This window comes from Mus caroli, unplaced genomic scaffold, assembly GCF_978045245.1.
Source record: "Mus caroli unplaced genomic scaffold, Mus_caroli_1 scaffold_12, whole genome shotgun sequence".
NCBI lineage: Eukaryota > Metazoa > Chordata > Mammalia > Rodentia > Muridae > Mus > Mus caroli.
The window spans coordinates 96,900,793-96,924,386 of record NW_028227267.1 but is presented as its reverse complement, the minus strand read 5'-3'; the positions used below and the strand labels follow the sequence as shown (position 1 = coordinate 96,924,386).

At 40.9% G+C, this 23,594-nt stretch overlaps 1 protein-coding gene across 4 annotated transcripts in view; it reads left to right on the top strand.

Annotated features, from left to right (window-relative positions):
* Nucleotides 1-315: 315 nt before the first annotated feature.
* Klf12 (KLF transcription factor 12) overlaps nucleotides 316-23,594 on the top strand; it is a 415,415-nt gene continuing 392,136 nt past the window's right edge. For 2 of the 4 annotated variants that reach the window (XM_021182110.3, XM_085828811.1), the window contains exon 1: nucleotides 316-627. The gene's annotated coding sequence lies outside the window, so the exon portion shown is untranslated. Of the gene's footprint in view, nucleotides 628-654; nucleotides 886-23,594 lie in introns of those variants that run through there. The other 2 variants (XM_029469158.2, XM_029469151.2) reach the window with 2 other exon arrangements.

Here is a 23,594-nt window from a genome sequence, read left to right as displayed (position 1 = left end):
GCCCAGGGCCAGGGGCGGGGGCAGGGGTGGGGCCGGGTGGGGCGGGGTGGCGGCTCCACGGACCCACCCCCTGCCGCTGGCCAGGCTGGCTAGATGAGGGTTGGGCAGTGGGTGTTGCGTTCTACCTCTGTGATCGGGGAGGGGTTAGTTTCCCACAGGGGATTTCAACCATCACACTCAGAGCCCGCCTCCTAATCCTCCGGCAGAGCGGCTCGGGGCCCCATTTTATGGCAATAAAGCGACTTAGCGCCTGCTGAGCGAGCCCCTCCCCGCCGCCGCCCCCGCCCTCGGCCCCACCCCGGGGCTCGCCCGCAGCGGCGGGGCTTTGTTTCTGGGGAGGAGGACCTGGAGCTCTTTTGTTTGGGGGTTTGCTGTTTTCAACCCCCCACCCTCCCCACCCCACACACACCCCAACCTCACCCCGCCCCGCCCCACCCCCCGCTCCTCTCCGATTTCCTGAGCTGCGGGCTGCAAAGGGAGGAGAAGCAGCTTCTTGCAACCCCCTCGGCTGGGCCCCGGGGTAATTCGATGCGGGCCTGGCGTGGCTCCCCACGTTAGACCCGAGCTCGCGTCTCGGCAGCCTCCACCCACCGGCCCACCCTACATTTAGCGCATCATGTGATCCGGGTAAGTCATTTGCAAGTACAACAGTTCCCTGGGTTGCCCCCCATTCATTTCCTGAGAACTGCAGAGAGCAGCTGAGAGGCTCTGCTTGTGCGTGTGCGTGTGAGTGTGCGCGGGTGACGCCGTGTGAGTGTGTGTGTGTGTGTGTGAGTGTGTGCGCGAGTGTGCGCGCGCGCGTGTGAGAGAGAAAGGGCGAGAGAGAGGGGGACTCTTGTGTGAGGGAAAGAAAACAATTTCTCCTGCTCTGCAGCTTCTGTTCAGGTCTGTGCCGATTCCTTTTTTTTTTTTTTTTTTTTTTTAATCAAAATAAACAACCCCCTCCTTTTTTTTTTTGCCATCCCAAATCAGATCGTATTCTCTTAACATGTTTTATTTTCCTTCTGTCATCTGCTCAAGTTAAATCATTTTGGTTGGTCTGTGTTCTTAAAGGGGGGGGGGGAGTGTTGGGAAGCGGGAGGGGGTCGGGGAAGGGCGATGCTATTGCCGAGCCTGGAGCGGCGGTCGGATTCGCGGAGAAGAAAGAGGGAGGTTACTTGTCCCACTCCCTAAACATTTTTAAAAGAACTTAGCAAGTAACGTGAATTAAGCAAATGCTTTGCTCCCCCGACTGGAATTGTTGGTTGCAGTGTTAGCCTGACAGTTGCCAAGGATGAGAAATAAATCCTCTGGGCTGAATCAGGGAGGGGGTGCGGGGGGGGGTTGTCGTGGAAGTAGTTGGTCCCTAGGAATGGATGGGCTGAATGAATAGCCACACAGGAGCGGAGCCGTGCGGGCAATGTGTGAGCTCTTGAGAGTGGAGGGGAAGGGGTTAAGGAGGAGATAAGATTGCTGGCATGAATAGTAGTCCTGGCGCTACATTTATTATTGTCTCTGGTCGTAATGATGTGGAACTGTCACTTGCTACTGTGCCTGGTCCTTGGGAGTAGCCAGGGACTGGCCTGTGGCTGTTATTTTCAATTACGAAGGACCTGGCTGGAGTTGACAAGGGACAACTTTGTAAGGCCACCTGGGCCAAGAAGCCCGCGGAGCTGGCCTAGGAGCCACTTCTAGCCTTAGACGCTCAGCTAAGAGGGCTAGCACTTGACCTCGACGTTAGTTGGTGTTCTTCTTAGATGCTCTTCTGCCGGGGAGAATCAATTCTGCTTTTGTTGGGTAGAGAACTGCCTCTCAGAACTTTGCAAACTTTTATCTTTGGGGAAAAGGGTGGGGTGCACTCAACAGTTTTGTTTCTTGGTGCATTTGAGGCAAATACTTGGAAAAAGTATCAATTCCTTTGTTAGATGTCCTGTAGCTTCCCAGCCCCCTCCCTCGGCTCCTCTAGTTTTGCATACTTTACTACTAATTGCCCTAATTCAGCTGATAAAAGCTGAAATGTTGAGTTAAAGAGTATTAGTACAGCGGAATGTATAATCTGGATAAACAGTTTCTGTGTTTAGTATTGTCAGCTCTCTAATTTAACTGTACAGATGGCTTAAATCTCTGTTTTGTATGGATTGTTTTAAATAATTCTACTGTCTAATAGAATTCTCGACTGAGCACTAAGATATTTTAACTTGGCATTGACATTCTGTTTCCCTGTAACACGGGGGAGACAGGCAGAGGCTCTATTCACATCTAGTGAACGTGCATCTAGGTGCTTCTTAGACATCTGCCAATCAAATGCACACGTCATTCTGCAAATCCACCTCGAAGCCTTCACGCCTCTTTCTTAGCGGGTGGAAAGAGATGTTTAGATAAGTAAATGCTTTGAAAGACATTTGGTGGCTTTTAGGAAGCCGCAGCTTCTGATGGGAAGAGGAGTGGTCACTTCAATGAGAAAATAAACCACCATCCTAGGCATGCTTTTAAATCTGGCATTTAATTAACACAGGGGGACCCCTCCTCCCTAAGAGAAAAGCCTGTCTACTGGCCAGTTCTTATCTGAATGTTCATTCCATTAAACAAACAAACAAACAACAAACGGAAAAACCAGGTGGAAATCGGTTATGTAAAGAGTATATTTTTAGGTTTGAAAATTTTAACTGTAGCCTGTTGTTATTTATAGGATGCTTGAAGACAGACATTTCAATTGTATCACTGTTGCCTGGTCAATTTTGATAGATGTAATCCAGGAAGCTAATTTGGGTTTGAGAGAGAGAGAGCCATTTGATCATTTAAATATTGGAAGAAAAAAAAACAACAAACAAACATTTACTGCATTTAGAAAAAAAAAAGGTTCATTATGCTAACTCTTAATTAATCAAATATATTTAAACCAGCCATGTTAAAATATTTTCACATGAAATTTTAATTTACGAACTGCATCTGTTTAACTAACATAGCTGTGTCAGGGTAAATAAAACATTCTTGAGGATTTCTGCTGGTTACAGAAGTCCTTCAGTTATTTGTCTGCTACTTAGTAAGCTATATTTCAAAGAAACTTTGGTCAGCCCAACTTTATTGGGGAATTTTTTTATAACTGTTTATTGAATGAAAATTGTTGTCTCTTCCCCTCCTTCCCCCCCCCCCCAAAGTACTTTTCAAGAAACCATGTCCTCTGGGAGGAAGTGGTCCTGGTGTAACAGTTGAGACCTTGACCTTAGCAGCTCTTGATGGTTGTTTACTCCAGCTGCTGCCTGTGTGTGCTCCAGAAACGTAGGTGGTACAAGCACTCTTTTTCCTAGGGTGCTACATGTTCAGTCCCCAGAGCTTGCACACAGCCTAGAGTCTATAATGTTGTGACTATATATAGATATATATGTTGCTCGGAGTTGGCGTCTGGCTTCTTGTGAAGGGAAAACGCAGTTTCAAAGTTCCAGCGTCAGATCTTAAGCCATGAAGCAGTCTGTTTCCAACATCATAAAATTACTTATTTTAAACCCAGGTGCGTTTTTATCTTAGCAAAGGTGATTTAGCTACTTTGTTCTCCAGACCCTGTACTCAGGAGTTTCACATGGGAAGTGCTCATTAATGTGTAGTTGTGAGAAATGTTATCCACGGAGGTGGTACTTATAGTAGCTGATGATATAAAATTGTCTTAGGCATTTTTCTCAGTGGATACAAAATGAAAAGTATGAAATTTCATATTTTATAAATTAATTAGCAGAATAATTCTATAAAATTGAGATGCTGGACCATGTGCTTTCCTATGTTTGGGAGCAGGATTCTGAAGTGTTTTGGGTTCAAAAAGGTAGCTGCGGTGTATCTGTATCAATGCACAACATTGGCACAAACATTATTATTATTATTATTATTATTATTATTATTATTATTATTGATATTGTATCCACTGTGATTAAGGAACAAGAGCTAAGGATCTCCAAATTAATACCACCATTATCTTTTTTTGTTTATGAAGTAACTTTCATTTTTAATATGTTCGGATGTGGATTTTAGCTTCTGTCCCATTTACATTTTAAAGATAATTACAGTGGCAGACTGGAAATACTTATATTTTGGCCCCTTCCCCTTTTACTGTAATCCTGGCAGGACTTCTCTCACTCTGTAGCTGCCCTTGAATGCCTGATCCTCCTGCCTCCACTTTCTGGGTACAGGATAGGCATGTGTCCCCACACTCAGCTTATTTTCTTTATAAATAAAACCACCCTAAAACGTTTTCATTTTTCAGCTTGTGAGTTATTCAGCTTTTGGCTTTAAGGGTGTATAAAATGTAAGAGTAAAAATATTAATATTAAATCACCGGCAACACCCTCTAACCAGTCTTACCTCATCTACCACGCCCTCTCCACTCCCAGAAGCAGCATAGGAACTGACAGATGGGTCTTGCCCTGTGCCTGGAAGGTCAGCTGCAGGAGTCTCTGACATACCTGCTTGGGTTCTAACTCTGTGGGACTTCAGTCCACTAGAATTACTTCTTGGGGGCCCACTCAAACCACACCCAGTCTGAAGTCAGCCCCTGACATGTGATCTGGGATAAATGATTGCTTTCTCAGTACTTAGGTTACAAAAGGTTGGTTTTTCTTTTCTTTCTTTCTTTTTTTTTTAATTTTTGTTTTGTTTTTGTTTTCTTTTCCCCACAGAGTGGCTACTTGAGTAATTATACTACCCTATCAAATTTTGCTTTGGTCTGGCAGCAGATTATAGATATCCAACGAAAGAGTTGTGCTCTGTTTCCCACTTCCTTTTGTTCAACTTAAAGCCTTTTTTTTTAAAAAAAAATTAGTTACAGATTTACAGATAAACAGAGTTTATTTAGTTTGCTGTTGTTTAGAAGAGCTTTTAGTTTTTCCCTATTTCATACATGTATCCAATGCCTCTTGATTATTTCTGTCTCTACCAGTTCTCCTTTCTCCTTATGGACACTCCCCAATATACCCATCACGTCATCATATTCGTGTGCGTGTGTGTGTGTGTGTGTGTGTGTGTGTGTGTCTGTCTGTCTGTCTGTCTGTCTGTCTGTCTGTGTGATGTTCTTGCTAGTCCTGCCCGTTGGAATGTTGACTGATCTGGTTGGCTTGTTCTTGCGCAGGTCTTAAGCAGGTAAACATAGCTGCAATGAGTTGGTCAGTGCGATAGCCATGCCCTGTCCAGATGATTCCCTTTCAAAAAAATGCTCTTAATCTTTCCCCCCTTTTCTTCCTCAGTGGGGTTTTTGTTTTGTTTTGTTTTGTTTTTGTTTTGCCTGGGGTGGGGCAAGGGGAGGAGGCATGGTCGCTCAGATAGTAATGCAATTGTCAGTCACTCTCTACTTCATTACGAGTCTTGTAGTACGCATTGTTGCATATTCTTTTTATACTTGCCAAACTTGTTCAAACAATATTGCTGCTGCGATATGTAGAGGAGAGCAGAGAGCCTTTGGGGTGGTCCTGATACATGGGACATGTGAAAACAAACATGTAGAGTGTTCAAAGACACTTTTGGTTCCCTACTGAAAGCCATGATGACCACCCAGTGGTTTTGACAGAGACTGTATCAAAGGTACAACACTTACTATGATTTTCAGAATTGATAGCCTCTGACAATATTTTGTGATGATGTGAATGTATACATATGTATATCAGTTTGCTACTTATGCATAAATATATTTATAATTTATATTTAAGCATGTTATTTATTTCTAAACATATTCTCTGTAGGCATTGGTATCTTGTCCTCCCTACCATAGACATTATAACCAGAAATCACAGTAAAATGTGACCATGCATATGTAAAACAGGGGAAGCACACAGAATAGACCGATTCTGCATTGAGTAAAACGCCATTGTTAATATGATATTAATGCGCTAATTCAGAAGAGAATACAAAGTAATTCATAAGAATATGTACCAGGGTAAATGACTGTAAAATTATACTATGTGTGCTTCTGCCTGAAGACAAGCAGGATGGATCAGTGTAAGGCCCTGGAATAAAGAGGAGAGCACTCATTTTTGTCAGGTCCCGTCTACGAGTGAGTGCCCTGGAAGGAGAGCATGGAGCACTTTTTTTTTTTTTTTTTTTTTTTTTTAGCAGACACAGTTTGAGTGCTTTTCTTGTTTCCCTGATTTGAGATGACCTTGGTGAGTTTTTTGAACTGTGGTGAGGGTTACATGAGGAAGTGTGGATCAAAGTCACTCTGGATAACTGTGACCAACATGACAGACCACTCACCCACTCCCGCTATCAAACCAGAGAGGAATTTTGCAGCTTCCCACAGTGAACATGGGAGTGACAGGTGAGGAGGAGGGCGTTTCCAAAGGCTGACCTTCGCAGGTCATGGATTCCATTCTCTACTCTCCAACCTGAGATTTGCTGTGTGACCCTTAAAAAAAGTTGCCATGGATGAGGTATAAGAGCAACTGACTGTTAGCATGTATGTATAAAAGCAACTGACTGTTAGCATGTATGTGACAAGGGTGATCTAGCTGACCTCTTCAAAATAAAAATAAGTAAAATACATTTGAGTGAGCATTTAGAGAAAACCAGGTGATAATCAGCAGTGATTATTTGCAAACAAATTCCTTGCAGATGAATAGATGGCTCAGTTTGTAAAGGTGCCCGTTGTGCAAGCATGAGGGCCTGGGTTCAGATCTCCAGCACTGACTTATCCATTGCTCCAGAGTTATGCAGGAGAATGCTGGTGGATCTTCAGAACTTACTGGCCAGCTAGTCAATCGGTGAGCTCTTGGTTCAGTTAGGGACAGAGGAAATTACCCAGTGTCAATTTCTGGCTTTCACACACATGAATCTATGTGCATGCAAGTACAAGTGTGCATTGACACATGGCTATACACACATACTACACACACTCACATATACACAAATTGTGACCATAAAATAAAAAAAGGAAAACTTGAGAATTTTAAAGGCAGTTTTCTGGAGTTTTTGTTAGTTGATCAAATAACCCATTTAGTGAAAAATCTAACTAAATTTGTGATTCACTGTAGAATGGAGAACAGAACCCCTGTCTATTCTAGGGACTACACTGGGTCCCATGAATGGCTCAGAGTGCACAGTGGAGAGAAACAGGTAGCAGTGGAGTGCTCATCTGAAAAAACATATCGAGCATGTTTTATTTATAGTCACATTTTCCCACCATGTATGCTTCATTACATATACAAATTTGAGAGCGTGGAGACCATCCATTGACATTTCTGCCCAGCTGCAGTTTATCTAGTTAAGGAAATAACAACAAAGTTGAGTTATTCTCTGCCTGAACATTGTCATCTGACAAGGGCAAAGAATTCCTTCTCAAATGACCTCGCCAGTCTAACTCCTTTAGGCTCATTCCTGTCTGTGCGAAAGCTATAGCTGTGAGCGTCACTATCATGCTCTGCCCTGTAGGATTCTGCTTTATTCACCATCTGCTGTTACAGAACTCAACTGGATTCAAGCCTCTGTTCTCTAGCCCTGCATACGGGGCTTCTGGTGGCTTGTGTGCCCCGTTTTCTCCCAATAACAAGTCTTTCTCTCCTAGAGAGGAAAGAAGGCACAGATTCTTCATGGGTATTTTACTTGCAATGTCACAAAGAGCCTCAAATGATGACCACCATGGACATGTTGAAATACTCATTAAGTAAGAGAACTGACTTGAGGATCGACCCTACATATGTCCGTCATCCATACCAGGGTCCAGCAGGCAAACATCCCTGTCATAGTCTTCTCCCTTCTAGCCTATCTGATCCTCTCAAGCCGCATGCGTTCCTCTCTATCAGTAGCTCCCTAGTCACTGTGCTTGCCTGAACTTAACAGAAAAAAAAATCTTATTGTAAAAAGAAGTCCTGTAATGTGCCAGGGTCAAACAGGATAGAATGTAAAACATCAGGCGGTCTAGTTCTTAGCCTTTGAATCAGTAATGTTAAGTCTTTCCTCCCAGCTTATTTACTCGTAAACAAAACGCAAGAACAAATGATCTCAACAGAGTGCCCTTGAGGATCAAAATACGCAAAAGACATCAAGTGGGAAATTTTACACATTTTTTTTAGTGTTCAAGAAATGCTTGTGCTCCAGTGTGCAGCTGCCTTTCTTACAGGTGAATGCTAACCACGCTGGCTAGCTTTGTGTCCACTTGGCACGGTGGGAAGGAGGGAAACTCAACTGAGAAAATGCCTCCATTAAATCCAGCTGCAAGGTAATTTTTTAATTAGTGACTGATGGGCAGGGCCCATTGCATTGGAGGTGGTGTTATCCCTGGGCTGGTGGTCCTGGATTCTATAAGAAAGTAGACTGATTGGGCCCTGATTGGGCCCTGAGAACCAAGCCATTAAGCCAGTCTCCTCCATGTCTTCCGATTCCGCTCCTGCCTCTTGGGGGAACGATGTTGAGTTCCTGGTTTAACTAAATTAATGAGATCTTTAATTCCAGCACTCCGTAGGCAGAAGCAGGTGGATTTCTGAGTTTGAGGCCAGCCTGGTCTACAAAGTGAGTTCCAGGATAGCCAGGGCTATACAGAGAAACCCTGTCCCGAAAAATCAAAATAAATAAATAAATAAATAGATAGGTAGATAGATAGATAGATTGTTTGATCTGCTTTTCTTGGTTCTACCTCTCTACTGCACAGGTTAGCCACGAGGCTTTGTATATAGCAGCTTATGTGATGTATTCTCTTGGCAAACAGATACTAGTGAAGGTTGACGTGCAAGTAGTCAGCCCATGACCGGTTATGCGGTGATCTGTAAGGTTACCTTTAACGCACTGACTTTGACTAACATTTAATGGATGTGTCTTTGGGGCTTTTTAGGGATGGTGCTCTTTTGCCAAATAACAGCCCTGCTCCTGCCAACTTTGTCACTTTGGGCAGTAGTTTCAAAAATTACTTTGAAACTTTGTTTTAACAAACTGAATGGAAAGCAGGAAAAGTAAAGATGTCACCTCTTGCTGTGAGCATCGGGGCTTGTTTTGATAGGCAGTGGGGACAGCAGCCGTTAAATGCTGAGAGTGAGGTATTGGTGAATGGGAATAATGAAAGCAGCAGATGAATGTGAGAAAGATTGTTACAGAATATGAAAGATTTCTGCATTTTAATTATTGTTCTTAGCTGAATGTATATATTATATGTTTTGTAATTTTTCTGTTGGACACAGGAATAAATTATTAAAATATTAATTAATGGACTTTCACATACTTGAATTTTTAAAAAGAGTTTGGATTCTAAGAAGAACATTTCTTCCTTTAGTGAACATACATTGATAATTTCATCTGGGTTTATGCCAGATAATATGTGTATCCTATTTCAAATGACATATAGTAGGTTGGATCTATTTATGTCACATTACTTCTATTTTGCTGTAGATGTTGTACAGTGATTTCTGTCTTGCTATATTTTGATGTCATGAACTATTCTACTTCCAACCTTGTCCCCTCATTACAAAACCTGGTGGTTCCCTGCTCCTGGGCATTACTATATCATTGCTGAATTGCGGGCTTGTCCCCAGGTCTGCTTAGCCAGCTACGTATAACCCATAGCCGCTGGCCTCAAACAGTCCTCCTGCCTCAGCCTCCCAAGGAGCTGGAATTAAGTTTCAAATACTGTAATTTTATTTAATGGAGTTATTAGCAAATTAGAGTTAAATATTGTATTCATAGTCAATAGCCATTAAGCTGTAGAGTGGAGATTTGAACCTGAGGAGGCCCCTCAACTTTGCTCTGGTTACTTCCGTCTCCCATAAGCAATGGTTATAACAAATAAATAGTCTTTATGGACTGTGTCATTTTATTTGACTATAGATCATTTTGGTTTACTGCCTCTGCTACAGTGTTTTCTCAAACAGAGAAGCCAGTGGTTTGTTGATACACATGCTAAAACAAATCATGAGGCCTAAGCCACAGTTCTTTAGAGGAGGCTTCTGTAGGCTGATGCACGGCAGTGATAATAAAAGAGCGATAGATTCTGCCTGATGCCCATTCTGCGGGTAGCTAAGGATATTAAGGCTGGAGGGATCGGAAACACAACTGAGCATCATTTTATACACAGCTTTGCACATCCTCAGTTGGCCTCCACTTTTATCTCTAAGCTCCCTTGTACATGTGCACACAGCATAATGAGTTTGATATTAGCATTTCTGAGCTGACAGTCGGGCTGAGGAAGTGGAGTTGGTATAGAGAGCTACAGAAGAAAATCTGTGAGGTGCTAGAAGTAGCTTGCACGCAGTACACAGGGAGAAGACTGTTGCTTGCTGGGAAATCAAGGATCTCGGGGTTTCAGTGGGTACATGCTGAAACTCATTTATATGAGGACTTTATTTATTTGCTTTTTTTTTAAAACTAAAAATGACATTCACTAATGTGTACATTTTGGGTGTATGTGTGTGTTGGGAGGCACATGCTGTAGGCACCTTTGTGCACGTGGAGGTCAGAGGGCAACATGGAGGCATCAACTTTCTTCCTCTTCCATGTGAGTCCTGAGAATCAAACCCAGGTCCTCGGGTTTGGTAGCAGTGCCTTTTCCCAGCGAGCCAACTCATCAACCCAAGTTCATGATTTTTATTTTTTTCATAGAAAAAGTAAATATGCACATGATGAATGCAACCCAAAAATATATTTGGCAGCTGTGGTGCTTTCTCTCTTATCTTTGGGAACTGATGGCTTTATTGTGTTTTGGCAAATGTGTTTGCTTTGCAATCTCACCAGAAATTTTTCTTTTCCAAAATTAGAATTTCCTAAGATGTGCTTGGCCAGGAGGATATGTACTGTGCTATTGAGTTTAGGGAAGGTTTATTTCAGTTACAGAAATAATGTTGACTAATAAAATTTCAAAACCATTCTTTCTCCAAACCTATCTCTTTGATGAAACTCTAGTTTACTGGTTAAGGCATTATATATATACATTGTTTAAGGAACGGGACTTTGATCCCTGACAAATAAGTTGTAGATGTAGAAATAAGGATAAGAACAACAGCAGGGAAGATCTGGTATCATAAACCTGAGGGGAACCCCAGTGCATTGTGATGCATCACGTATTGTTGGAAGGAGGAGTTGGACAGAAAGATTTAGGTGAAAGGATAGTTCAAAGGTTACATTCTGTGGAAGATGTACGTTCTCTGTTCTGCTCACATAACCATCAAGCTTTTCACTTTGAGGCGCCGTACCTTGAGATAAAGGAGCTTCTGATGAACCTTTGCGGAGCCTCGATAGCCTCCTGTGTTTTAATACTGAGTGTTCTGCTGAGTTTGGGGTAGTTACACCACGTAAATCTCTAAGCTGAGGGAGTGACTGGCAGTCTTGTAGTTATAGGTAGCCTGAAAATTAAGAGTGTTGAGGAGTATGGGTCAGTGCCTGGTGGTTTAGAGTTGACATTAGTTTGGTCTTGATTGTCCTATGAGTTGGAAGGGACATACGCTATCCATTTTGCTGATGTAGTTTTTAGGAGAGGAGAGGAGTGAGCTGAAGCAGAAGATGGCAAAGCCAGATGGGAACTGAGATTCCCAACACCAGGAAAACAGTGGTTAAAATGCAAAGTTGTTGTTGTTGTTGTTTCATTCCAACACTGTCTCTACATTTCTTTGGCCTCAATAAGCCAGACCTTTGGAAGACTACCTTGCCCAAAAGAGGTGGTCCCACCTACCGTGTGGTGGGAGAAGTTCAGCATGAATTCCTTAATGCATCCTAAGAAAACTCTTCCATGAAGGAAATCAGGAGATCAACCAGAGGTTATCTGGAAGGGAGTGTGCAGTTAGGGTATCTGTCCTCTGGAGGACTGGACAGAGGTCCTTATTAGGGCTACTGCTAGGTGTTGACTTTGTGAATGTCCCCAGAATACAAACACCATCTTAATGGACAGATGATCGGGAAAACAGCTGAGTGACTAACTCCACAGGAAAGGCCAAGTTAGCATATTCGGAAGCAGACTGCCCTCTTTTTTCAGATGGTCTTGATTGGCCTATGAATTGGAAGCCTAAAGCAAATCACAGAGATTTGAAGATTAATGTTTCAGCCTTTAAAAGTACTTTTATCAGACTTGGGGGACTTCTTTTGCTCCTGGTTTGTATGTACTGTATGAACGCTACAACTTTAATGGCCTGATATACCACCACCCCCCCCCCCCCCCACACACACTGGTAGTTTCCCTCGCCTTCAAATGGGGATTCATTTCTGTAGGACTGTCTGGCACTTAAAATGATCACAACTCAGATCTATTGAAAGTGAGCTTGGTTTTGTAGAAGCTCATCTTCATGGGGAGTATTAATACTCACACATGTGTCTCCTCACTAAATGTGTGTTCTTAGGGTGATAACATCTCTTAGGAGAGATGTCTCTTGGGCTAGGATGTTGGCTACTCTTGCAGATAGCCACAGTGTCCATGTCATATGGCTCATGACTGCTTGTATCTCTAGGTCCATGGGAGCCAGCATCCTCTTCTGGCTTCTTCAAGCACCCCTGTACATACACACACGGATGCACATAAATACATATGAAAATGTATGTTTGAGTATGGAGATTTTAAAGCACTTTTTTTGAGCTGTATTCTTTTCCTTGGCATCTCTTCTCTCTCTCACCAACAGTAGTATTCCTGTTGTCCATAAACCGGGCCTTGAGGACATTATATGTCTCTCTCTAGTTTGCATCATGTCTGTAGATAGACATGCAAGGTGGTTTGGGTCATTACTTACAACAATGAGATTATTTTTCTAACTCTTTCATAATTTTTCATTCAACACTGCCCAAGAGAAATGTTTTAAAGCAGCTGCTACAGAGCTAACCATTAAAACCAACATGGTATGGTTTTCACATGTTTTGTTAGTCTACAGTTTCCTCTGATATTCATTTACTAATTAATTAGATACTTTGTATATAGTTCTTGCTATGAAGGCTCAGGCTGAAATGTCTTTAAATGTGTACCCTCATAGCCAGTTGGTTAGATTCCAGTGAAGTGTATTACCTTCTTTTTGTATTGCTATGATAAAATGCCTCTGTGAAAGCAAGTTAAGGGAGAAAGAGGTCTTTTGGGCTTTAGGGATGCAGACTAAAAATCATCATTGCCAAGAAGTGGGGGGGGGTCACATCCTATCCATGGTTAGAAAGGAAAGGGAGATGAGTGCTGTGATTAACTAACTTTCTCTTTTTTATACAGAGCAGCCTCCCAGCCTAGGGAATGGTGCCACTCACAGTAGGTGAGACTTCCTACCTCAAGGAACCTAAAATAGTTCTCAACCATCCACCATAGTCACACCCAGAGGCTAGTCCCCAAATGGCTGTAGGATTCATCAAATTAACAGTTAAGATTTACCATCACAGAGACTCAAAATCTGCATGTGACATTGGTTCCTATGAAAGTTATGACATTGCTTTGAAAACGATCTAAAGGTTCCCATCTCACCAGCAGTACAGTCAAGTACCCTTGCCTTGAAACGTTCTTAGCAGAAGTGGACACTCTTCTAGTCTGATAGTTATATAGTGGTATGTGCTTTGAACTTCAATTAGCATTTCCTGATGGCTAGTGATATTGAACATCTTCCCATTTTAGGGAATTTGAAATTATCCTAAAATTTGACTTTCATAAGCTTTGTCCATTTTTTTTCTCCTTAATAAGTTTTCTTCTGTGGAAATCTGTTATATAGTATATCAAGTATATTGATATGCTTGTATTGCAGACAACTCTTCAATAATTAATCTTTTGTCTCTTAGTTTGTTAATATAACATTTAATTTTTTATATGAGTAGTTTCTGCCTTTGTCAATCTCAGGGTCTTCTCCATAGGTAAAATAGACATGTCCCCCATAGCTAGATTTACTCCAACTCTCGATTCGTACATGCTCTTTGAACTTGAATGTGCTCTAAAAGCAGGGCTCTGTTTTTATTTCTAGATGTAGATCTGTACTTTTGTGTCCTTGTTTTTGAAATTTGGTGTCTTTCCCCTAGAGCATCTAAATTCCAGGTCTGTCATATCCTATGTTCTCTGTATCCTCTCTTGTTGGCATTCTTCCATTAAGAACTTTCTTAGCTCTTTTTCGATATGTACTTAAACATAAAGGAGTATGTAACCCTTATTTTTGCCTCTCTTTAGCAAGAAATCCCACAAACCAAACCAAACAACACAACCTACTTATTATGATCCTAAGTAAATTCCACTTAATTACATATAACCTGAGAGAGTAAACATTTTAATGTCATTCACTGAATTACCTTGAGTCACCAATGCTAATGCTTCTCTGGTTTCTCACGTCTTTTTTAGACTTCAGAAACATTTTAACATTCCACTGGTGGGAGTCATTTTTCCTTTACTTAAATTTATTTATAAAAGCATTCAAGTTTCTGACTATTATGTACCTATTGAGATATAGTTTTCCTTTTTGGTTGGTTAATTTACTGAATTACTTTTAGCGATCTCTCTGCTAGTTTGGGGAATGTATTGTTTTTGTAAAATTGATACTTTTTATTTTTTATTAAAGTATGGAAAAATTCACCAATGAAACTCTCTGGGGTTGAATTTCTTTTTCTTTTAAATTTAAACTATGTATTTGGAACTAAGAGATGGCACAGCAGCTGCCTTCATAGAAGACCCGAGCTCGCCTCTCAGGTCCAACATCAGTAGCTATTGATGACCTATAACTCTGATCCCTGGGATCCAACCTCCTCCTCAGACCACGACAGGACTCTGCATCCACAGGCTCACATCTACACACAGACAGTCAGGCCGACACATGATTGAAACCATAAGTAAATCTATACATTACTTTGGGTGATTGCTATACCCACAATTTTAAACTGTAAGTTCAGTTTGTATAATCAACAGAACACTTTAAATAAATTCTGTTTGTATAGTTAATTGATGGAAATTGGTTCTTGACTGGACCTTCTTATTTTGTAGCTTAAGAGGAAATAACTGCCCATACTTTTTTCTTCTGTTAATAACTGTAGGGTCAGCAATAATCTCTGCTTCTCTAGTAGTAGTAGTAGTAATAGTAGTAGCTGTAGTAGTAGTAGTGTTCAGTGAGTTCCCACCCCCACCCCGCTTGATTGAGCTGGCTAAAGTTTGTTGGTTTTATTGACATTGTAAAGTGACCAGTCTTTGGCTTCACTGATTTATTTTAAATTTATTTTTCTATTTTCTATCACATTGATACCTTCTGTTTATTATTTTCTTCCTTCTTTCCTTACAGGCTTAATCTATTTTTTATAGCTTCTTAAAATGGATAAGAATATTGATTTGAGAACTTATGTGACCATTTAATGTGAAAAGGCTACTCTGAGCATGGCTATTTTAAAATTTTATTTGCTATATCTGCTAATTTACGTTGTGATTACATCTTAGACCCTGTATTATTTATTATTATTGTATCAGTAATCAGATATTTGAGGATCTCTTTTCTTATATATTTCTGTATTGCTTTGATTTCCAGTGGTTTTCTTAATTCTTTTTAAAAGAAAGTATAGTTATATAGCTGAAATCCTTTAAAAATATTGCAAATATTTGCTCATGGGTCACAGTGTGGTCTATTATGGTAAACATTGCACATATCAAAAGGAGTATATATACTCCTAGTTGGGTGGTGGTGATATATAGGTTTAGGTCACTTTGGTTAGAATGTGTTCTATGCTCTACAGCAGTGGTTCTCAACCTACCCAAAGCTGTGGCAATTTAATACAGTTCCTCATGGTGTGGTGACCCTAAACCACAAAATTATTTTGTTGCTGCTTCATAAGTGTAAATTTTGCTGCTGTTAGGAGTTGTAGTATAAATATCTGATAGGCACAATATCTGATCTTCCTAAAGGGGTCAAATTCAACAATTTGAGAACTGTAGCTCTATAGTTGGTGATGTTTTGGTTCTTCAACTTTGAGTTTGTTAGGAAGGGAGCACTTAAGTGTTATGATTCTGTAGGCTTCTGTTTTAAATTCCATCAGCCTTTGCTTTATGCATTTCAAACCTGTCATTTGTTCATAGACGTAGAATTGTTACATTTTCTTGTTGAGAAATTGCTCTCTTTGTCACTATGTAGTGTAACTATTTCTCCTTGTTAAGAAGTTTACTATAGGTTGTAAACTTTTAAAAGTCTACCTTTAATGGCTCCACCCTTTAAAACAATATTTGTTAATTCTGGGGATTGAACCCAGACCCTAGAAGTAAGTAAGCAATCACTTTACCTCTGAGCCACGTAGCCAACACAACATCTGTGTTTTTTAATATGATGCTTTGGCCGTTATATTTGGTTCAATTTTTATATGATTACGTTTATACTTTTAAGCTGGTACCTCTTGTCTCTTTGTCTCACTTTTTCTATTATTTCAAGACTTTTCTTGCCTTTTTCAGCTAAGGGATTCTTTAATGTTTGTATTCTGTCTTATTGCTACCACTAGAGTATTAGAGATGTTTTCCTCATATATTAATATTTAAACAGCAGCTACGGAAGGGTTTCTAATATACATCATCCAACTTCTCTGTATACTTCTTATATGATGTCAGCATCTTATTACAGGGCACTGCCATTTTCCCCTCTCTTGTGGCTGGGAAGATGGCTTCATTAATAAAGTGCTTGCCATGCCAGCATGAAGACATGAGCTCCATACCTAACATCCATGTAAAAGCCTATAAGTAGCACATGCCTGGAAGGCATGGGGCCTCACAGAGCCTGGGCCTCCAACCAGGAAGCATCCAGGGGCTGGACCTAGACTCCATACACATTTGTAGCAGATGTGCAACGTGGTCTTCATCTGGGCCCTCAAAAAAGTGGGGCAGGGGCTGTCTCTGTCTCTGTCCCTTCCATTGATTGGACTTAAGTGGGAGAGGATGTACCTTTCCTAAGGAGAAGGGGAGGTGCCAATGAGGGGGAAGGATTTGCAGAGGTGGGACTGGGGAGATAAGAGGGAGAGGGGCTGAGATAGAGATGTAAGTGAATAAGAAACAATAAGTTTTGGGCCACTTCTCTTTCTCCTTTTTTTTTCTCTAACCACCAGGTCGTTTAATGTACTCTTGGCTCTTTATGACTCTCTTTATTTGTGTTGATTCACTTTTGATGACATTTTTTGTCGCTTTATGTACGTCTTCAGAGCTTACCCGGTATGTACTAGGTAATCTATCTTTGCGGTGACTATTTACATAATGGCTTATTTCCTGTTGCTTCCTTTTCCCATCCGTCCCTCACTGAGGTGTCACTGCTGCTCTGATTCACTTGTTATTTAGTTAGAGTGATTCAGTATTTTATATTAGGAAGACTTGTCTCGTGTAATTATCACGGAATCCTTGCTTATCCTCAAGTGGTCTCAAAGATTTCCCTGATCAGCGAATTGTACTGTGCTTCAATTTCTGGTTTTGCCCAGGCCACTGTGGAGTGTTGTTAGAACCTCTCTCTGGATGGCTTGCTTGTGATAAGTTCGATCCCTCTCTATTTGTTTTCTTTGCTTTGTGTAGCCATACCTCTTCCTTTGTTCCTTTCTTGCTCCATCCTACCAAACTGTCCTTTGCTGGCCTTCACAGTGACACTGCTGTGTGAGTCGTCCAGCCTCTTTTCACCTAAGGAAAGGCTGGGAACTGTAGATGAAGGTCTGCTGAAGAATTCTGGGAAATTTTTTATTTACTCACTTACAATGTGGACAGCTATTTGAAAATGAAATTGTTCCTTGCAAGATTAAGTTCGGGAGCAGATGAAATTTCAATGGTGACCTTGAACAGCCAAGCCATCTGGCTAGCTGAGGCCACAGATAAATCCCCATTCAAGACCTTGATATTAAGTCTTTCTTATGTAGTTGATGCATTTCTAATGGCAGTAATGATAGATTTTATTTGGAAAGTCTTTTTAGTTTGTTTGTTTTAACTACCTGGATAATTTAGGGATTTTGCTGGGATATAAATTTATATATGTTCTTCACCCATCTTTCTTACTTCTTGGTGACTCTGAATCTTCAGATAGTTCTTGTTTTTTTGGTGGTGGGAGCCTGGGCCTGGCTCAGGAGACTAAGTGCTCTTTGCTCAGTCACATCTCCAGCCGAGCAAGCAGTATAAACATTGTTATCTTTCTGTTTTTCTCCTTTTGTTTCTTCTTTCTTGCAGTGTATTTGACCTCCTGGTTCTATCTTCCAGGTACTGCATCCTCCCATTTCCTTCACTGTTCAGGATGTGCCCAGGCCTGGGAAAGTGCCTGTGCACATGTGTGTGCGTATGCTTACTTATATAGCAGCTATATTAATAAACCCTTATTTTGACAAATCTCCTTTTCTCATTCTTTTTTTTCATGGATTTTGTAATTTTAGCGATAATCCTAATTCCAGACATCATTTAATTTTATGCACAGAAACCTCATTATATCACTTTTATGGATATGGACTCCTTAAAAAGACAATAAAAAGGATTCCACCTTGTGGAATCAACAGATGTGTGTGTCAAGGCCAAGAATCTAACACTGGTAAATTTCTGTTACTCTATTACTCTGTTACTCAGTTACTCTGTTTCTCTGTTTCTCTGTTTGTTACTCTGTTACTCTGTTACTGTATTTCTCTGTTACTGTGTTACTCTGTTTGTTACTCTGCTACACTGTTACTCTGTTTCTCTGTTACTCTGTTTCTGTTACTCTGTTTCTCTGTTACTCTGTTACTGTTTGTTTCTCTGTTACTCTGTTTTTCTGTTACTCTGCTCTCTTTCTTTCTCTCTCTTTCTCTCCCTCCCTCTGCCCCTCCCTCCCTCCCTCCCTCCCTCCCTCCCTCCCTCCCTCCCTCCCTCCCTCCCTCCCTCCCATGTCTGTGATGGGTGATAGGATTTCTTTATTTTATTGACAAGAGTGCACTGTAGCTATCCTCAGACACACCAGAAGATGGCATCAGACCCCACTACAGATGGTTGTGAGCCACCTTGTGGTTGCTGGGATTTGAACTCAGGACCACTGGAAGAGCAGTCAGTGCTCTTAACTGCTGAGCCATCTCCCCAGCCCTGATAGAGTTGGTTTTTAACTTCTGAGACCATCACCATTTTGAAGAGCCCAGTGGTTGTTTTTGGAAAATGTTTGCTCCTTGATCTCAGTTTCTCTAATGTTTTCCTCATGATGAGACTGGATTGTGGGGTTTTAGAAATCATGTCATAAAAGGAAGTACCCGTTTCAGTGAATCCTTTCGGGGTTACTAACACACCCGGTATCCTAAGATGACACCTTCAAAGTACCTGTTGTGATTTTAACCTTGCTTACTTTGCCTGGCAGTTTTCTTCATTGTAAAGTCACCCTGCATACTTTAAGTTTGACCCACTTGAGAGCTGCTTGTTGGGATTAGGTCGTAACTGCATATAATATTTGGAATTCTATAGGCTTTTTATCTCCCAATTATTTATGTTAAAATCTCTGTTAGTTTGGATAGGTTTATGATTATTTATGAATGGATTTGTCATCTAGCATATAGTTTATTTTCTTCCTCTGATTTTTTTCCAGTTTGGGTTGTAGAGCCTTTTCAGGTTTATTTCTCTGTAATATTTTCTTTTTTCTAATGAGCACATTCCTACTTGCATTACATGATTCTCTAGGCACATCCTGTGTTTTCCTATCAAAAATCAGCTGTTGTTTTATAGGTTCATTTTGTTAGATCATGATATTTAGAGCTTGGGTTATGGTACCTGTGTTCTTTCTGCCTACTGGATTGGATGCTATTTTTATGGTTGATTGAAATTGGTCAAAACCAGTCAGCGCTCTCTCTCTCTCTCTCTCTCTCTCTCTCTCTCTCTCTCTCTCTCTCTCTCTCTCTCTCTCTCATGAATTGAAGAATAAAGGAAATACCAAGATTTCTCATTGCCTTAGTTTCATAGATGGTTCATAAGGTAGCACGCTATAATGACAGTTGGAAATGTAAAGTTTTGCAGGTGCCTGCTGTTTTCCCTTTGGCAGTTGTTGTTATCTTGGCGCCTTGATATGGTTTTAAATGAGGCCTGTTTTAATCTAAGTTCCATCTCTGGACACATCGTATTGCTAGTACTATTTTGTAATTTAATGTATACTTTGATATTAAGAGTTCGCTCCTTTCATAGTTACTGTAAACTTTGAGTAGAAAAAAAAATTCAGCTCTGATTATAGTTTAATGAAGCTTAGGGATTGCTGTCTTGGTTTCTAACCCTGGAGGATCATAGCTGTGTGATGTTAAGTACTTTGTGAAAAGTCCTCTGATGACATCTTTGACTCTGTAGGGGAACAACACAGACATGAGAACCAGATAATTCTCTTAGAATGTTTACAGCATGCAGGGCATTGTGTTTTACCTGAAGCCTAAAATCTTGAGAAAAAATGGCTTTACCAGTTGGCTTTCTTTCCTGTGAAAGTGAGTTCTTAATAGTTTGACTTTCTACCTTTCAAGTAGAAGCACACATGCTGTAAAATATTCATGACCATGTATAAAGAATTTAAAGAGATTGAAAACTCGCTCAGAACAAATCTTTACACAATAACTGTGAGGATGAGAGAGTTCCTTTGTGAGCAAGAACATAAAGCCCTGAGACTTTCCCCTCTAGGGTCGGGGCGGGGGGCACTCTCCATTGGGCTGTTATAAGGCACTGTTAAAGTCCTTCCTAGCCCTCAGCAGGGACGTGCTGGGGAAGCGCCTCAGTGGTTCCTTTGGAAACAGAATATTTGAAGGAAACCAAGTGGGATTTCCTCTTTCCACTTTCAAGTTTCCTGACTTTTGGGTTTTCCTATAAGGCAAGTTTATTAGAAACATTTATTGAATATTCACAAGACCCTTGCAAAGATTTGCCCATGCCTAAGTTTCTGAAACAACATTATGTGTTGCTTTATTTGGGGAAAAATATTTTGGTAGTGATAATTAAGAATCTTGAGATGAGAATGTTCTGGATTTTTCAGAACAGGAAAGTTTCAAAATCAAGCATCTTTTAAGAGTCAGAAGGCAAAGCCACACGTCCACAGAAGCCAAGTTTGGAAGGCCACTGCCACAGGCCATGATATGCCAACAGAGGCCAGCAGAGACACATGTACGTTTTCCATGGAGCTTCTAGGAAAAAAAAAAAAAAAACGTAGCCTTGATGATGTTCTCTAGAGATGGGGTCATTCCAGTTTTTAGGTACCTAGAATTTTTTAGAATTTGCTTGGGCAGCCAAAGGAGACTCATGGATGTACCACAGGAAAAAGGAAGGCATGCTGGTAAGTGATGGCTATTCAGGGTGGAGCATCTAGGAGTTCTCAGTTATCAAAAACCTGTACAGTAATTTGGGCCAGCAAACTGTGTAGAGTTCCCAAACATAGAAAGATGTGTGTGCTCACCCTTGTTCACGTGGAAGACTAGGGGAGATGCCAAGGGAGAAGGGCTTGGTATAGGCTGAGCAGGCGTGAGTTTCCTGAGCAGAGAGAGTCAAGGTAGGGAAATGACAGGTCCCTTAAGGGGTACAGGGACAGCAGCCTGCCTGAATCCCAGTGTATTCACCTTCTGAGAGTCGATCAGTTTCCTGAAGACAAGTGATCAGATACTGACATCGCAGGCGACTGTTCTGCTCTACAGTGAATACTGCCCAAGACATTTTAGTTCTGTCCATTTGCTCTTTGGTCTCTTTGAGTACTTTTGGCTGCTTTGAGTACAGTGTGATCTCAGGGACCACAGTGTTGAAAAAACAGCTTCGTTGTCTGTGATGAGGGCATCAGACTGTTCCAGGGGGGCCACGTAGTGGTGTTTTAAGGTTTGCCAGCCACATAACAATTCTGCAGACTTATAATGTGCACAGTTGTCTCTCAGAATCTTTACAGAGTTGGGTCACAGACTCTGGTGATATCTGTGCATTATACATAATACATCGGCATGTATACTTATATCATCTACAGTTTCATAGGATCCATAATACAGTGCAGATGTTGCATATTAATATCTTCATGTTAATAGCTTCAATGTTCTTCATGGGATAAAGACAATAAAAACTGTTTATACAGGCATAGCATCAGTTCATGTTAGTTTCAATACATGGGTGATTGCATGCTAGGATGCAGAGACCACAGATAGAGAAAACTTAACTGCCCCTCTCCTTCCCTTCTTCCCTTCCTTCTTTCTTTCTGCTCTGTCTTTCTCAGTTTTAAGAATCCTAAAAATGTAACAAAACAAAACAGTGTTCCTTCGGGATCAGTCTTTACATAAGTGGTTGTGACATCCATAAAGTCGGTGATCTGAAGCTCACTGTCATGTTCAATACAATGTATTCAATTTGGGGTTCCTCTTCATTTTTCAGAAAGCCACTTGCTGAAAAGATAAAGTAGTACTCATTAATAATTTAAAATCTCATGCCAGGTATGCTTGATCAAAGTTTATAGCTTTCTAGTCTTGAGTACTGAACAAGTTAGAACTAGACAAATGCTTAGCTTTTCAATAAAAAGTCTGCCTTCTAGATAAGAGGAACGTTAGGAGGCACGTTTCAGAATTCTACTAAAACGAAGAAAGGGCACAGGGCTTCTCCAGCCTTTGCAAGGGACTCCATTGCCAACTCAGTAACTCCAAGCACTTTAGAATGTCTGTATTTTGTTTCTGTGTGACACGTTTCATTAAGTATGTAGAAACACTTCAACAAAATTGCATTCTTTGGTATGAGTGGTTAACTGAGCATTTCCAGACCATCATTAGAGAGATCTTTGTTAGTAAATGGTGTACTGGACAGTTTTAACCAACTAGACACAGACCTAGACATAGTTGGGGAGGGGGAATCTTAATTGGGAAAATGCCTTCATAAGATTGGCCTATTGACAAGTCTGTGGGGTAATGTCTTGATAAATAATTGATGTGGGGGTGCCCTGATCACTGTGGGTGGTGCCAATCCTGGACAGGTAGCCTTCATGGCCTGAGTAAGAAACCAGGCTGAGTGAGCCATGAAAGTAAAATGGACAGCTGGACTCCTTTATGGTTTCTGCTTCAGTTCTTTCATCCAGCTTCTTGCCCCAGCTCTCTTCAGGGCTGGAGTGTGACCTAAGAGTTCTAAGGGAAATAGGTCCTTTCTTTCCCAAGTTGCTTTTGGTCATGGTATTTCATCATAGCAATAGACAACTTACTAGGTTAGATTGTCTTGTGTTTTGTGAATCCTGTTCCTGAAACCTCTGAAATTCTGCAGGGGATTGTGGGTTATTTCACTTTAAAATAGATGGTGCCAGCAAGTTCTACTAGGATTATTTAAAATTCTTTCCAGATGAGTTTGTGTATAGATCTGAAAGGTCGCTCATTCATTTAATTTTTTAGCAAAAGATGTTATAGGATGATTTAATTCCTATTAAAAAAATATAAGTCGTCAGTTATGAAAAACTGTATGTTAAGTTTCACAGTAGGGAGTATTAAGAATCTTTCAAAGGACATCTTTAGACTTCTCTTCAAAGTACAGAACTTTTCCCATCTGTGCCCTCTCCCCGCACTCTGTACTGATTTAATAGAGAATCTGTAAGAATTGCTAAAGCAAAAAAAGGAGTTTTGGAGGGAAGTTTGGTTGTGGAAATCTATCTGAGATGCAGAGCTGGAATCCTTAGCAGCCAGTGTCTTCCTGTGGTTCTCTCATATTCTATTTGTAGATTACAAATCCTTGCCTCCATACCCTGAGGCTCATTCTTATTTTAGCTGTGTCTCTCACCTCCCAGGCCTCTCCAGCAAGATCCCGGTTCATTCAATTAAGTTGA